A 13,216-nucleotide genomic window follows, 5' to 3' on the forward strand; every position below is an offset into this window, starting at 1 on the left:
AACCGAGAATACATGGAGTTAGCTGTCCAGGTGGCAATCTTGGTTTGCTTCTAAGCATGGACTATGAGACAAGAGATGTCTAAAGTGAAAGTGAAGATATGTACAGAAGCTAAACATCTTAGCGAAATTACACAAGGTATCTTAGCTGAGCACAAGGCAAAGCAGGGTTGTGGTTAATGGCTTGCCTAAAAATATGTAAGTCCTACTTGGACATTTTAGGCTAAGTACAAATTTTTAAAAAGCCCCAGGCAGAAAGGGCTATATTGCACTTTACTTGGAGTGCTACAAGTTAGAGCATGTTCCAACTGAACAGACGTGCTGTTTGTTGGAGGGGCTCGGTGCCTGTCTACAATGGTCAAGGCCAGCAGGTGGGGGGTGTTCCCACAGGCCCCCCAGGAGCCTGCCAGAGAGGCCCCCACAGTCCCACCCTCCAAGCCCCATCTCCACTGCCATCTGGGGACTGTCAGCAGAGGCTGGGAGGGGGGAGGAGGAGAAGTGAACCCCCCTGCCACATGAAACCAGTCCCCCCTTGCCAGACTCCAGCCAGCAAGCTGTGGAGGGGGGCAGCTTCTGCAACAGGGTGGCTCCCTTCCCTCAGCTGCAGGCAGAGTGAGTTCCCTGTACAACCTTTTGCTGTGCTGCAACTCTGGCAAGTAGGGGTAAAAAAGGACCCCCCACCATTGGCTGCTCCCCCCCAGCTTCCTGGCTTGGCTCTTCATGGTGGAGGGCTGGGCCTGTGCTGCAAGAGGGGGACCTTCCCTCCACCCACCCGCCCCTACCAAGGTCCTGGTGCAGTCAAAATTGGCACAGGGAAGTCATGCTGCTGCTTCCTGGGCATGGGGAAATTCCAGAGCAGACTGCCCCTCCTGCAGCTGCTCGCAGCCACTGTCAAGAGGGAGAGGGAGGCCCCTCATTGCAGGAACCTGGATCATGTCCCCCAAAACCCGCAGATAGCCAGCTGCGGGGAGCCCTCATGGTAAAGGGGAGTCCCTTTCATAATCTCTTTACAGCAGCAGCCAGGAGCTGCAGCAGTGCTACCCAGCCCTATACTTCACTGTGCCAGGAACTGAAGTGGGGGCAAGGAAGTTTCCCATGCTCCACAAACCCAAGCCAACCCCATCCCCGCAAGCCAGAAAGCTGTGGGGGAGCATCATGGCAGGGAGCTCTCTTTCCTCCCTGGCTGCAGTTCCCAGAACAGTGAAAAGCCAGAGCAGACCTGCTCTGCAGCTACTGGTAACAGCTGCCAAGTTTTGCTTGGACAGGGGTAGGTGAACAGAGCTCCCCTGCCATGTGTACCCAACTGCGCCCCCCATCTCAAGATAGGAAGCTGTGGGGCCCTCACAGAGGTGGGGGGGGGGCTCTTTTCCCCCCTTCGCCCCTCCAGCTGCCGCTGACAGTCGCCAGATGGCAAGAGCAGAGACAGGGCTGGGGAGAGGGGCCACTCCAGCATGCTTAAAGTGCATTAAGTGTGACATCTGTACCTAGCCTTAGTGTCTAGCTCAGAATGGCTTATTTTTCCATTCTGTCCTCTAATCCATTATCTCTTGTCTTGCTACTGAACTAAGAGCTCTTCAGGACAGGGGATTTAGCTGCATAGTTACCTGTAAAGTGTCTAGTAAGAATTAAGAGCTGCCTCTTTGCTGGCCTGATATTGTGCTCCTGTCTTGCCAGAGCAGCAGGAGACATTTATTCTCAGGAAGATGGCTGCTCCACACCCCCTGTCATAAAAGGTAACTTCCATTGGACAACAGTGAATTCACAAACAACAGCTACAAATCTCTACCTTCTTTAAATTCCACCTTAAGAATCCACTGCAGGCTTAGAAGTGACAATTGTAATTAAACACGTTGTTTTAAAATACTTTTCACAGTTTATTGGTAGTGAGAAGTACTTCTTTTGCTGTCTGAATGTTCTGACAGCTATGCTGAGTGAAATCAGGTTAGCTTTCTTTTAACAAGAGCAAAATAAAGATTTCTACTCCTGTTCCAGGTGTAACAAGCTAGTAAGAATGCCACTGGGCACTAAACCAAGCAACTGAAAAAAACCCACAGGGCATTCATTTAATATTACAGAGAAGACATTTTGCTCTGTATTTCCCTTATTCCAGCCACCCCAGAACATACCCATTCCTGCTAGGTGAAAATGTCTATGTTAGCCACACTTAGCTGGTACAATAATTTTTGTTCATTTGAATCCTTCTTTGATAACATAATGCATTTTCTAGATGAAGGAAATGCCGTCTTTCAAATCTATCTAGACTTCCATAAAGTGTTTCCGAAGGTACCATAAGAAAAATTATTACTAGGGTGGAGAATATAGGAAGTAGTGGAGCAACTGTAAGATATGTAAGTATAAGCAACTAGCTCAAGGGGGACAAGAATGGGTTGTATTGAATGGGGAATTAGTGTGCCAGACTTATAAGTAGAGTCCATCAAGGATTAATCTTGGGTCTAATCTCATTTAATCTTTCCCTTAATGAACACAAATGACAGCAATGTACATATGAAATTGGCTAATGAAAAACTGATAGCATTATCAACACACAGGAAGATCATGTCTTGCAGGAAAATATGGAAGAACCTGAGACATGGCGTGACAGAAATGGGATGGAATTCAGGAATACAAAAAGCCCCTATGAACTAATAAAAATTGCATCTATAACCTGAGAGCTCATCAGGTCAAAATAATAGAGAAGGAAAAAGAACTAGGTGTTCTAGTCTTTCAATGCATAATTGGGTAACCAGTGTGATGCATCTGTGAAAAAAGCAAATCTGATTGTATTTCCTAGCAGAAGCCCTAGCCATATTCTCTGGTAGAACTGGGGCAATCAGTTGAACTCGTGAAATATTTAAATACTAATGAGAGAGGATGAGGAACAAACAAGAAGAATTGAAGATCCTAGAACAATCACAGTTTATGATTGGGATAGTTCACATGGCTGGAGTAAGATTACAGGTGGATATAAGCTGTTCAGAAAGCATAGGCAGAAAAAAACAGGATCTTGCCCTATATATGAAGGTTGTGTACACATATTCTGAGGTTCAGTCCAAAGTGGAAGGTAGGTTTGTTAAACCCTCTGGTAAAGAGCAGTGGGGTAAAGGGCAGAGGGGTGAGCAGCAGTGCGGGATGTCATGATGGGTGGCTGCTACAGGCCATCAAACCAAGAGGAGGAGGTAGATGAGATCTTTAAATAATCAGTGGAAGCTTCAAAATGCAGCCCCTGGTACGCATTGGAGGACTTCAATTATTGAGACATCTGCTGGGAGAGAAATACAGCAGTACACAAGGAGTCCAGCAAATTTTGTAGTATGAGGAGAGATTGATAACAGTCTTCAAATACATGAAGGATAATTATAGAGAGGATGGAGATGTGCTTTTTTTCTAGTCAAAAGGGGTGAAAGGGAGTCAAAGGGGACAGGAGTATGATCAATGGTTTCGATCTGAAATAGAGGAAATTTAGGTTGGAGATCTGGAAGAATTTTCTGACTATGAGGGTGGTCAAGCACTGGAATGAAAACTAAGAGAACCTGAAAGTTGTTTTCTACAAACACATTACCAAAGGAAATAACATAGAGGAGAAAAACTTTCTGAGTTAGGACAGTGTTGACACAAGAACCAGTGAATATAAACTGTTGATGAATACATTTAGGCTGGAAATTAGAAGTTTCCAAAACATTCGGGAAGTGAAGTTTTGAATAGCTGCCCAGTAGGCAGAGTAGAGACAAAAAAACCTAACTGGCCTTCATGATGTGGCTGCCCATGCTAGCAATGGACTAGCCTTAAAGATTCAGTCTTGTGCCCTCACATGTGCTTGCTCAGACATGCCTGCCCAAGACAGTACTTGTCCCTGAAGCATACTTATTTAAGACATAAAAGATGTCTGGCAGACTGGCAATGAGTTTTATAAAAGCGGAATCCTTTGCTAATGTGAACTCTATCAACTATATATAAATTCATCTGCACTGAATATGTGCAGAATCTAGACTTTAAGACCAAAAGCAAGATATAGGCTTGTCACAGGTAACTATGATTAAATAATTTCTCCACCTCCCAGAAACATTACAGAGCAGTTTGCTGCTTAGGGCAAGAGCAGCTCCTGGGCGTCAGAGCCAGCAGTGCAGCCAGCGATCAGCAGTGATGACTGTTATGTTTCACACAATGCCAGATCACTCTGCTGTAATGTTACTGCTCCATCCACCCAAAAAAAAAGACTGTAGAAACTTTCACGGAGTGGAAGGTTCTTATAACCATAACTGCAATATGGATCACTTACTATGATACTACGATACTATGAATATGCATGTTGAAGCAAGGATGGATTCCATTATTATAAATTGATCTTATATTAGGATTAACAATATGCATGTTCCATGGTAGTTTTTCAAAAGCATTACCATATATAACACAGTTTCCAGGCCCAGGGAATATCTAACCATTCCATCCTTCCATATTATTGTTAGCAAGATGATAATGATATAGATCCTGATTTTAGCCATGGTCTAAATAACAAGCAAATTTAAATCTGTATTTAATACAAAGCAATTAGTATAGGGTAAATGCTAATGCTTACTGTGTTCGTTTGAGTAGTATATTTTAAAAGCATAGTTTGGACGATTCTTTCTGCAAAAGTGAAGGAATGAACAGACCTCTCATACAGTTCTTTTACTATATTCTCAATGGGACACAGCAAAAAATGATAATCCCAATATTTTGATGGTAGAAAGATTATACCATAAAGCATCCGTTACATGGTGACTGATTTAGGCAGCGGTCCTGCAATCTGATGATTTGTGTGAATAGATTTTTGTATGAGCACTACTAACTTTATCTGGACCCTATGCAAACCTAAATGTCTGCCTGTATAGTTCAGCTGCCAGGATTATAATCTAGATATTGTTAGAAACTTAGTATTTACATTTTGTCCCCTTTGGTGAAATGTGTTGTGCAACATTAACATGGCCTAGAACATTTTAAAAGTAGATCCAGGCAGACAATAAAGTACAGTTCATATAACTGATTTGTTTTCATTTCTATCTTGCTTTGTTTTTTAAGTAAATAAAATGAAAACAATCTGTAGGTGATAATACTTTCATACTTAAGATTTTAATGGTAGGCTAAGCTTCGAACTAAAGAATGAGTTATGCAGTTAAGAAAAAAATAAGTCATTTGTATTAATGAGTTTTCAATCATTCTTTTGGCTTTATTGGTTTATTACAAAGTGTTATTTTTCAACCTAAACAACCTTTAAAATGTAAAAGTTGACTAAATATATATTCTCTAATCACTGAGTGGATTTAGAATGATTTCCATGCATCATTTCAATTCCTCAATCAATGAACTAAAAGCATAGGTCTCTTTTAATGATATCACTTCTTACATATTGTGAATTCTTGCCAGGCAACCAAGAATGGTTCAGCAAACTAGATTTAGTAATTATCACAACTCTCTCCTCCCTCATCCTTTAGTTCATAATTTGTTGTAGTGCATGTTTGATGGACCACGTTGGATGGAAGTTATTGTTTTTATCAATCTTAATTTATTCCTTTCAGTTTGAAAATAAAAAATCAGAAACTAGCCAATGAGACAGTAAGAGTAAAGGAGAACCAAGTGCACAATAAGGTTTCTTTGATCTAGACTCGTATGCAATGCTTTGGGTCAGAAAGGGATAAGAGGGTTGGGGGTCAGGGACAGGATGCCAGCTCTTAAGAATATGTAGGTTGATTTGGAAAGGACTGACCTCATTGCCAAGAGCGTAGGAGACTGGCAAGGGGGTATGAGAGTGGAGGGCATGTGCCCCCCTGACATTCCCGTCCCTACTGCCGATGCCAGCTTCTACGGGTGCTTGCCAGGCCCGTTCCCGCTGCCGTCAGTTTCTGCAGGTGCTCACCAGCCCCATCCCCACTGCTGCCATCTTCTATGGGTGTCCCCCTCAGACTCAAGAGGCACCAGTCGCCCATAGCCAAGAGTAGAGATAGCCAGTCCTTTCTGAACATCTTGGAATGGGGACAAGCCAAGCAGGCAACACCAGAACTACCAAGGGGCAGGGGCACAGGCAACTGGTAGGGGGTGCACAGGGGTGCACATGCCCCCCCGAAGGGGCTTGTGTCCCTCCAAGGGCTGACACTGATGCTGTTGGTAGGGCTGGTGCCCCCCCGACAGGGCCACCGTTGTTGGCAGCTTCTGCGGGTGGCCCCTCAGATTCAGGAGGCACCAGTCATTCATGGGCAGGGGGCACTGGAGAGGCACAGGGTCCAAGGTCGGGGAGGAGTGCAGGAATCTTCCCAATGCTGAGGGCTCCAAAACAGTCCCTGGCTGCTGCTGGTGCTGTAGCCATTAATGGTCTCCCAATTGTCCCATGTGTTGCTCTTAAAGCAGCAGCATAGTGTCCATGTGCTCTGCTGAACTCCATGTGGATAGGGCCTGATTCTGGTGCCCCTCCTAACTTGGTGTCCCATTCACCCACCCCTAGTTGTTATGCTACTGGGTCATTGAGGCCCCCTGTATATGTTACTTGTATTATGCAATTCATTGGTAAATTATGCAATTCATTTAGACTAGCTATATGTGCAAAGTAGCAATCATGACATAAGGTCCAACCAGCTGTAAAGTTAGAGTTAGAGCTGGAAAATCTGTTATAAGTTTATAGCTGTTTTCTATATGCCCCAATGGCTGAGAGTCCTGTCATCTGTGGCACTCAGTCATGAGAGTGCATGTGATGCTGCTACAGCTGGGTGTCCCATCAGCTACAGGTCCCCCAGCTGTGGCAATGCATGGAGCACTACCACAGCTATGAAGCTCATCAACTGCAGAACTCACAGCTGCAGGAGCTTGCTACTCACTGGTGCAGGGGGAGCCCAGAATAGCAATCCCAGGTTCTACAAGAAATAAGACATTGTTGTATCTGATGCTGGATCCCACCATCGCACCTCCTGCCAGTCATAAGGGGCATGGCACAAGGCATAATTGTATGGATTATACATCAGATCCTATCATGTCTTTACCTGAAGATCTAGAGGGGCCCTAAGTGATGCAAAAACAATACTAATTTAAGTAATAAGAAAATTGTAACCTTTTTTTTCTATGAAAGTAAATGCAATCAGATATTTACATACAGCATAAGACTTAAAATACCGATCATTTACCTTAGTAGATCATGTGGCCCCTGAGAAGCTATATAACTGTACCATCACATTAATGCATTAAGAATACATATGTGAGTATGGGGAAGAGAACAATATGAAATAGCTAAACATTTGCAGGTATGTTTATTTTCATCAAAATACTGAAATCTGTTAAATTCTCTCAGGTGCAATGCTTCAATTCAATTATTTGTGGACACATATTTCAAACACTTCTTTCTAGCCTGCTTTTTCCTCACAAATGTTGTTCAAATTTAGCCTGAAAATTTCTAAACTATGTTTTCTTTCTAACATTTCCCATATGTATTTCCATTAAAGATGTTTTTGTGTAGTTTGGTAGCAACGTCTTCAAAGCCTCATTTGTCTAAGACAGAAAAGAGGTGATTAAAATTAATAAATTATTTAATCCAACATATGTTCAACTTTTCTTGTTTCTTTCTGCAACATAATTATGGGAGATCAGTAGTACTTTTGCATCAGTGTATACCATTTATCTAATTAGCTAAAATAGATCATTTGGCTTAATAATTACCTTATTGTCAGTAGTACTGCTCTGTATATTTTTAAAATTTCAGCTCTTAAAACACAGCTTGTTAATTTAAGGAGAGAATGATTTAGAAATAATTACACAGCACTTAAAATAACTTCCGTTTTCTAAATGCAGTCTAAAGATTTAGATGAATCACAGAGAGATTAATAAAGTTTGTCAATAGTTTGTTACAATAATGCTTATGCTCAAAGACAGAGTTTTAATAATATAAATGGAGAGGCAGCAAAAAAAGAATATAGAATCAATTTTGTCTTGCTGGGAAAACATAAGGGGACAGATTCTCATTTTACTTATACTGGTTTTACACCCTTGTAACTATTATCGTCAGTGGAGTTACTCACCTGGTTCTCCAAGTGAAATCAGGCTCAGGCCCAAGAACATTAAATGAGTTACTGTTAAGCTAAGTGGTAAATGGCTTTAATAAATATAACAAAGGGAGAAGGCATCTCTAGGGAGAAAAACAAAGAGAAGTAGATTAAATTAATAATGACTCAAAATAGCTGAGATACTCAGTTCCTTTAAAAAAATGTGTCTTCAACAAAAGACAAAGTAAGGACAATTAAATAATGTGTAAACCTGATGAAAAAATAGAGAATAATTGGGAACTATAACCATGTGCAAAGCAGTTTGACCTAAACTATACAGATTAGAGCATGTTGAGGGACTAACAAATGATCTCAGTGATCATCAAGTTAGAGAAATCATGGGAAATGTAACACATTGTAAAAAATAGAGCTAAACCTGACTCATGGTTTTCTAAAACTGATTTTGAGTAGCCAATTTGAGTCACCTTAGAAAGGGCTATACTTTTAACAAAGATTACACTTTGAAAATGGACCCACTTTTTTGAGGCCCTTTATTGTATGAACAGTTTGCATGTATGATCAGTTAAGGAGTCGTCATTAAGGCTTGTAGTCCAGGTTTGACAAAAATCTTTCAGGAATGGCCTACCCAAGCTACAAATTGACTGGATGACCTCTTGAGGTCAATTCTAGCCCTATGATTCTGAGAACCTAAAAGGTTTTCACTTTATTACATAGAAGACATTCAAGGGGCAGCATCGACAAACAAATTAATATTAAAAATCTCAAATCTAAATTAAATCCTACTATTTCTCCCTGCTTATCAAGGTTACCCTGTGCTGCTTCTTTAAGAATGCATAATCTAAACCACATAATAGTAAAATAAGTTTTAATGTATTACTATACAATATAATTTCAATATCCTACCAGCATTATTACAAGAAACATTTAAATCTAATCTATCAGTAATGATTTTGCAAAATCCAGCTCAGCAGCTTTATTGAATTCACAGGGATGGCATCAAGCTGCAGAAACAGTGTAGGGCTGAAAAGTTGCTTCTTATCACTGCATTGTGGATTCTTTGTTTCATTTTGAAGCTAGTAAACTTATAGTTTCATAGTTTCTAGGGTCGGAAGGGACCTGAGCAGATCATCTAGTCCGACCCCCTGCCATGGCAGGAAATAATACCGGGGTCCTCTTTAAAACCCCCAGGGTAGGAGCCAGGACCACCTCTCTTGGAAGTTGGTTCCAGACCCTAGCTGCCCTGACTGTGAAGTAGCGCCTCCTGATATCTAACCTAAATCTACCCTCTGCCAGCTTGTGACCGTTATTCCTGGTCACTCCTGGCAGCGCTCGGGGGAACAGTGACTCCCCCAATGCCTCCTGATACCCCCTGACTAGTTTGTAACAGGCCACAAGATCCTCCCTCAGCCTTCTCTTTTGGAGGCTGAACAGGTTCAGGTCCCGTAGCCTCTCCTCATAGGGCCTGCCCTGTTGTCCCCTGATCATATGAGTGGCCCTCCTCTGGACCCTCTCCATGCTGTCGACATCTCTCTTGAAGTGCAGCACCCAGAACTGGATGCAGTACTCCAGCTGTGGCCTGACCAGTGCCGCATAGAGGGGGAGGATCACCTCTTTGGACCTGCTCGAGATGCATCTGTGGATGCATGCCAGGGTGCGGTTGGCCTTCCTAACTGCCTCCCCACACTGCCGGCCCATGTTCATCTTGGAGTCAGTGATGACCCCAAGATCCTTTTCCGCCTCTGTGCTGACAAGAGGGGAGTTCCCCAACCTGTAGGTATGGTGTCGGTTGTTCCTCCCGAGGTGCATCACCTTGCACTTGTCTGTGTTGAAACCCATCCTATTCTCGTCCGCCCACCCTTGTAACCTGTCTAGGTCTGATTGTAGCCTGTTGCATCCTTCCAGTGTGCCCACGTCCCCCCACATCTTAGTGTCATCAGCAAATTTGAACAGGGTGCTTTTTACCCCCTCATCCAAATCACTGATGAAGATGTTGAAAAGTGCGGGCCCGAGGACTGAGCCCTGGGGGACCCCACTGCCCACGTCCTTCCAGGTTGAGAAGGACCCATCCACTACCACCCTCTGGGTGCAGCTCTCCAGCCAGTTGGCGACCCATTTGACTGTGTGGGTGTCTACACCACAGCCCCCCAGTTTCTTAATGAGAACAGGGTGAGAGACAGTGTCAAAAGCCTTCCGGACATCCAGGAAGACTATATCCACTGCTACCCCTGCATCTAATGATCTGGTGATCTGATCGTAAAAGGCCACCAGGTTGGTCTGACAGGACCTGCCACTGATGAACCCATGTTGGTTGCCCCTAAGCATGCAGTCTCCTGCTGGCCCCTCCTGGATGTGTGCCAGCATAATTTTCTCAAACAGCTTGCCTAGGATCGAGGTAAGACTAACCAGCCTATAGTTTCCTGGGTCCTCCTTCCTGCCTTTTTTGAAGATGGGAACCGTGTTGGCCCTCTTCCAGTCCTCTGGTACCTCATCAGAGCACCATGAGTGCTCGTAAAGCCGTGCCAGGGGACTTGCAATGACCTCGGCCAGTTCCTTTAGTATTCTAGGGTGGAGATCATCCAGACCGGCTGACTTGAATATGTCCAACCGCTGCAGAAGCTCCCTAACTAAATCCTTGCTAACCCATGGCCCAAGTGTGCCTCCCCCAGGGCCCGAGGGGGGCCCAGCAGGGAGGTGGCTGTTCTGGTCCCTACTTAGGAAGATGAAGGCACCTGTATATCACAGATCTTTAAATTGAATCCAGGTACCCTTTTATTAGACCAGAATATTTTGCCAATTGTATGCATTTTATACTGTGTGGCAGGAGGGGACAAAGATCAAGTAACATCGCTACCCAAATTGTGTGCCATATTAGGGAATAATGAATTGAATTATGTCCCAGAATTGCTTCAGTTAGGTGTTAGATTCAACATGAACAGGTAAATAACTAAAAGAACAGCATGTAGGCTAGTGGAGCTCAACCTTTTAGAGTAGCAGGTAGGTTGCATCGCAGACCACAACTCCCTGATAGCCAAGGGTGGGAGGGATAGAGCGGGGAGAGATCTAGCTACCAATGTCAGAAGATGGCAAGGAAGAGAGGACAGAGCTTGCCTCTGGTAAGCAGTGCAGAGGAAAAGAGTAAGCAGCACTTGCCATAAGTGAGCAAAAGAGAGAGGCAGGAGGGCTTTGGAGGGGATCAACAGCATGACCCAGGCAGGAAAAGGGGACATGCTGGGCTTCACTGCTAATCCCTTGTGCTGCGAATTGGATCCAGTCACTTCAGAGACCACAACTGCCCCACAGGCCATAGGCTGAGCATCACTGATGTAGTCTATTGTTTTCTAAGTACCCAAGGTATAAAAACATCTATATTGCTTAAAATTCAGGCAAATTTATAATACATTATTATAAGAATAAACTAGTCATTTTATTAATAGACATTTTTACATTGATATTGATACTTAGCCCTTACAAAACCCTGGTTCTTAATACCATCAGCAAGGCATTCAACTGCTTCAGCAAACAGAGTAATTTACCCTGCCTGGGAAGCTACAATTAGAAAGGATGCACCATACCATTTGTCAGTGGGTTGCACAGCTATCTCATACTAGTAGCATGTTTGAAATCAGGCAACCTATGTTATATTTCTTGCTCTGGGGGATAAATGTTGTCTAGCAATTTTAGTGGCTAGAGATCTGATAGTCGCATTCATTCTAAGGGGCAGAGTGAATAAGTCTAGTTGTTGCTGAAGTGATCTTGCACAACTCAAAGTTAACTTGCATGTGAAACGAGGAATTGTTCATACACAACTACCTCCTGCTATGAGGTACAAAGTTTTGCTCCATAACGTGAACATTGAAGCAAACAAAAAGATAAACAGCGGTCTGCAGAAGCAAAAATAGAATCTGTGGGCGCCTGTTTTGGTGCACTGTCCCAGAGGCTCTGGGGCGTTTGGAGACTCTGGCTGTCAATTCTACAGGACCTTGCATGAGTTGGCGCTGGAGTGGGACAGATGGTCTGATTCAGAGGAAATATGGAATACAAAATCCAGTACACTGGAGAGCTCTGTTGACAGCATCAAGCAGAAAACATTTGGTAATGTCTAACCAAACGTTTATGACTAAAAGCAATTTGACCTGTCTTCGAACATTGCTGCATGGACCAGAAAACTGGTTGATTTTTCATAAACAAATATGAAAATGACAAAGAATCGTGGTCAGGGGGATACCTCAGGACTCTCTGTTATGTCCAACCTGCTGTACTTAGTTTCACTAATTAAAGGAGTAAATAACACCCTAATGAAATTCACAGATAAACTCTACACTAGGATCAGATGAAACAGAGGCCTGGACTACTTATTGATTATGGAAGTCCCATGTGTTAGCAAATAGTGGATGTCAGGCAGCTGAGAGTCAGGTAGCAGTGGTTAATAGACATTTAGAGATTTCCTCTCAAGAGTCATGGTTCTGGAATGTCCTTGGGTCTATACCAAGGTCAGAGGAATCTCTCACAAACATTAATTTTGCCACTGGCAGAATGCACTGATGATAAGAGAAGAGGACAGGTTTAGGCCAAACTTACTGGGCTTCATTATTTCCTAGCACCTAACAAGGAAATAATGCAAATGAGAGTACCTAGAATACGTCTCTGTCACATGAGAAGCAGAGCAATGAAATTGTGGCAGTCCCGTCAGAAAATCAAAATCAATCTTTAAGTTATCCAGTCTGCTCTGTCCCTACAAGAAACCTGACAGACACTAATGGTGCTATACTCCTGCAGTTGTATCAGGAGCTTTCGGAGGAAAAAAGATTCTGGAGAGGCAGCATGATGGTTTGCTACAGAAAAACAAAACTTTTTGTCGACCTCAGAAAAGATATGGAAAAATCAGATTCATGATTGTACTTAGCTCTTTTTGATCTTTAACTATCTTGCATATAAGATTTCCAACTATTTGTTTGCTTCCTGAAAAAGCCATGATGTGCTTCCCTCAAAGAGTTTTCAGACAGTGACAAACAGTAGCAGAAGAGGCTATCAAATGAACACTATTACAATTCTTTCCAAGCAGGTAGAAATCACCTGATTTAGCCCTAACTTTCTGCTTCTAAGCCAGAGAATATGAGCCTGTGACATTCAGGATGCTGGTATTCGACAGCTCAATTTAGTTTGGTAATATAGCAATAACATTTTCAGATTTATTCCTGATC

This window comes from Crocodylus siamensis, chromosome 1 (genome assembly GCF_052110815.1).
Source record: "Crocodylus siamensis isolate JL-2025a chromosome 1, ASM5211081v1, whole genome shotgun sequence".
NCBI lineage: Eukaryota > Metazoa > Chordata > Crocodylia > Crocodylidae > Crocodylus > Crocodylus siamensis.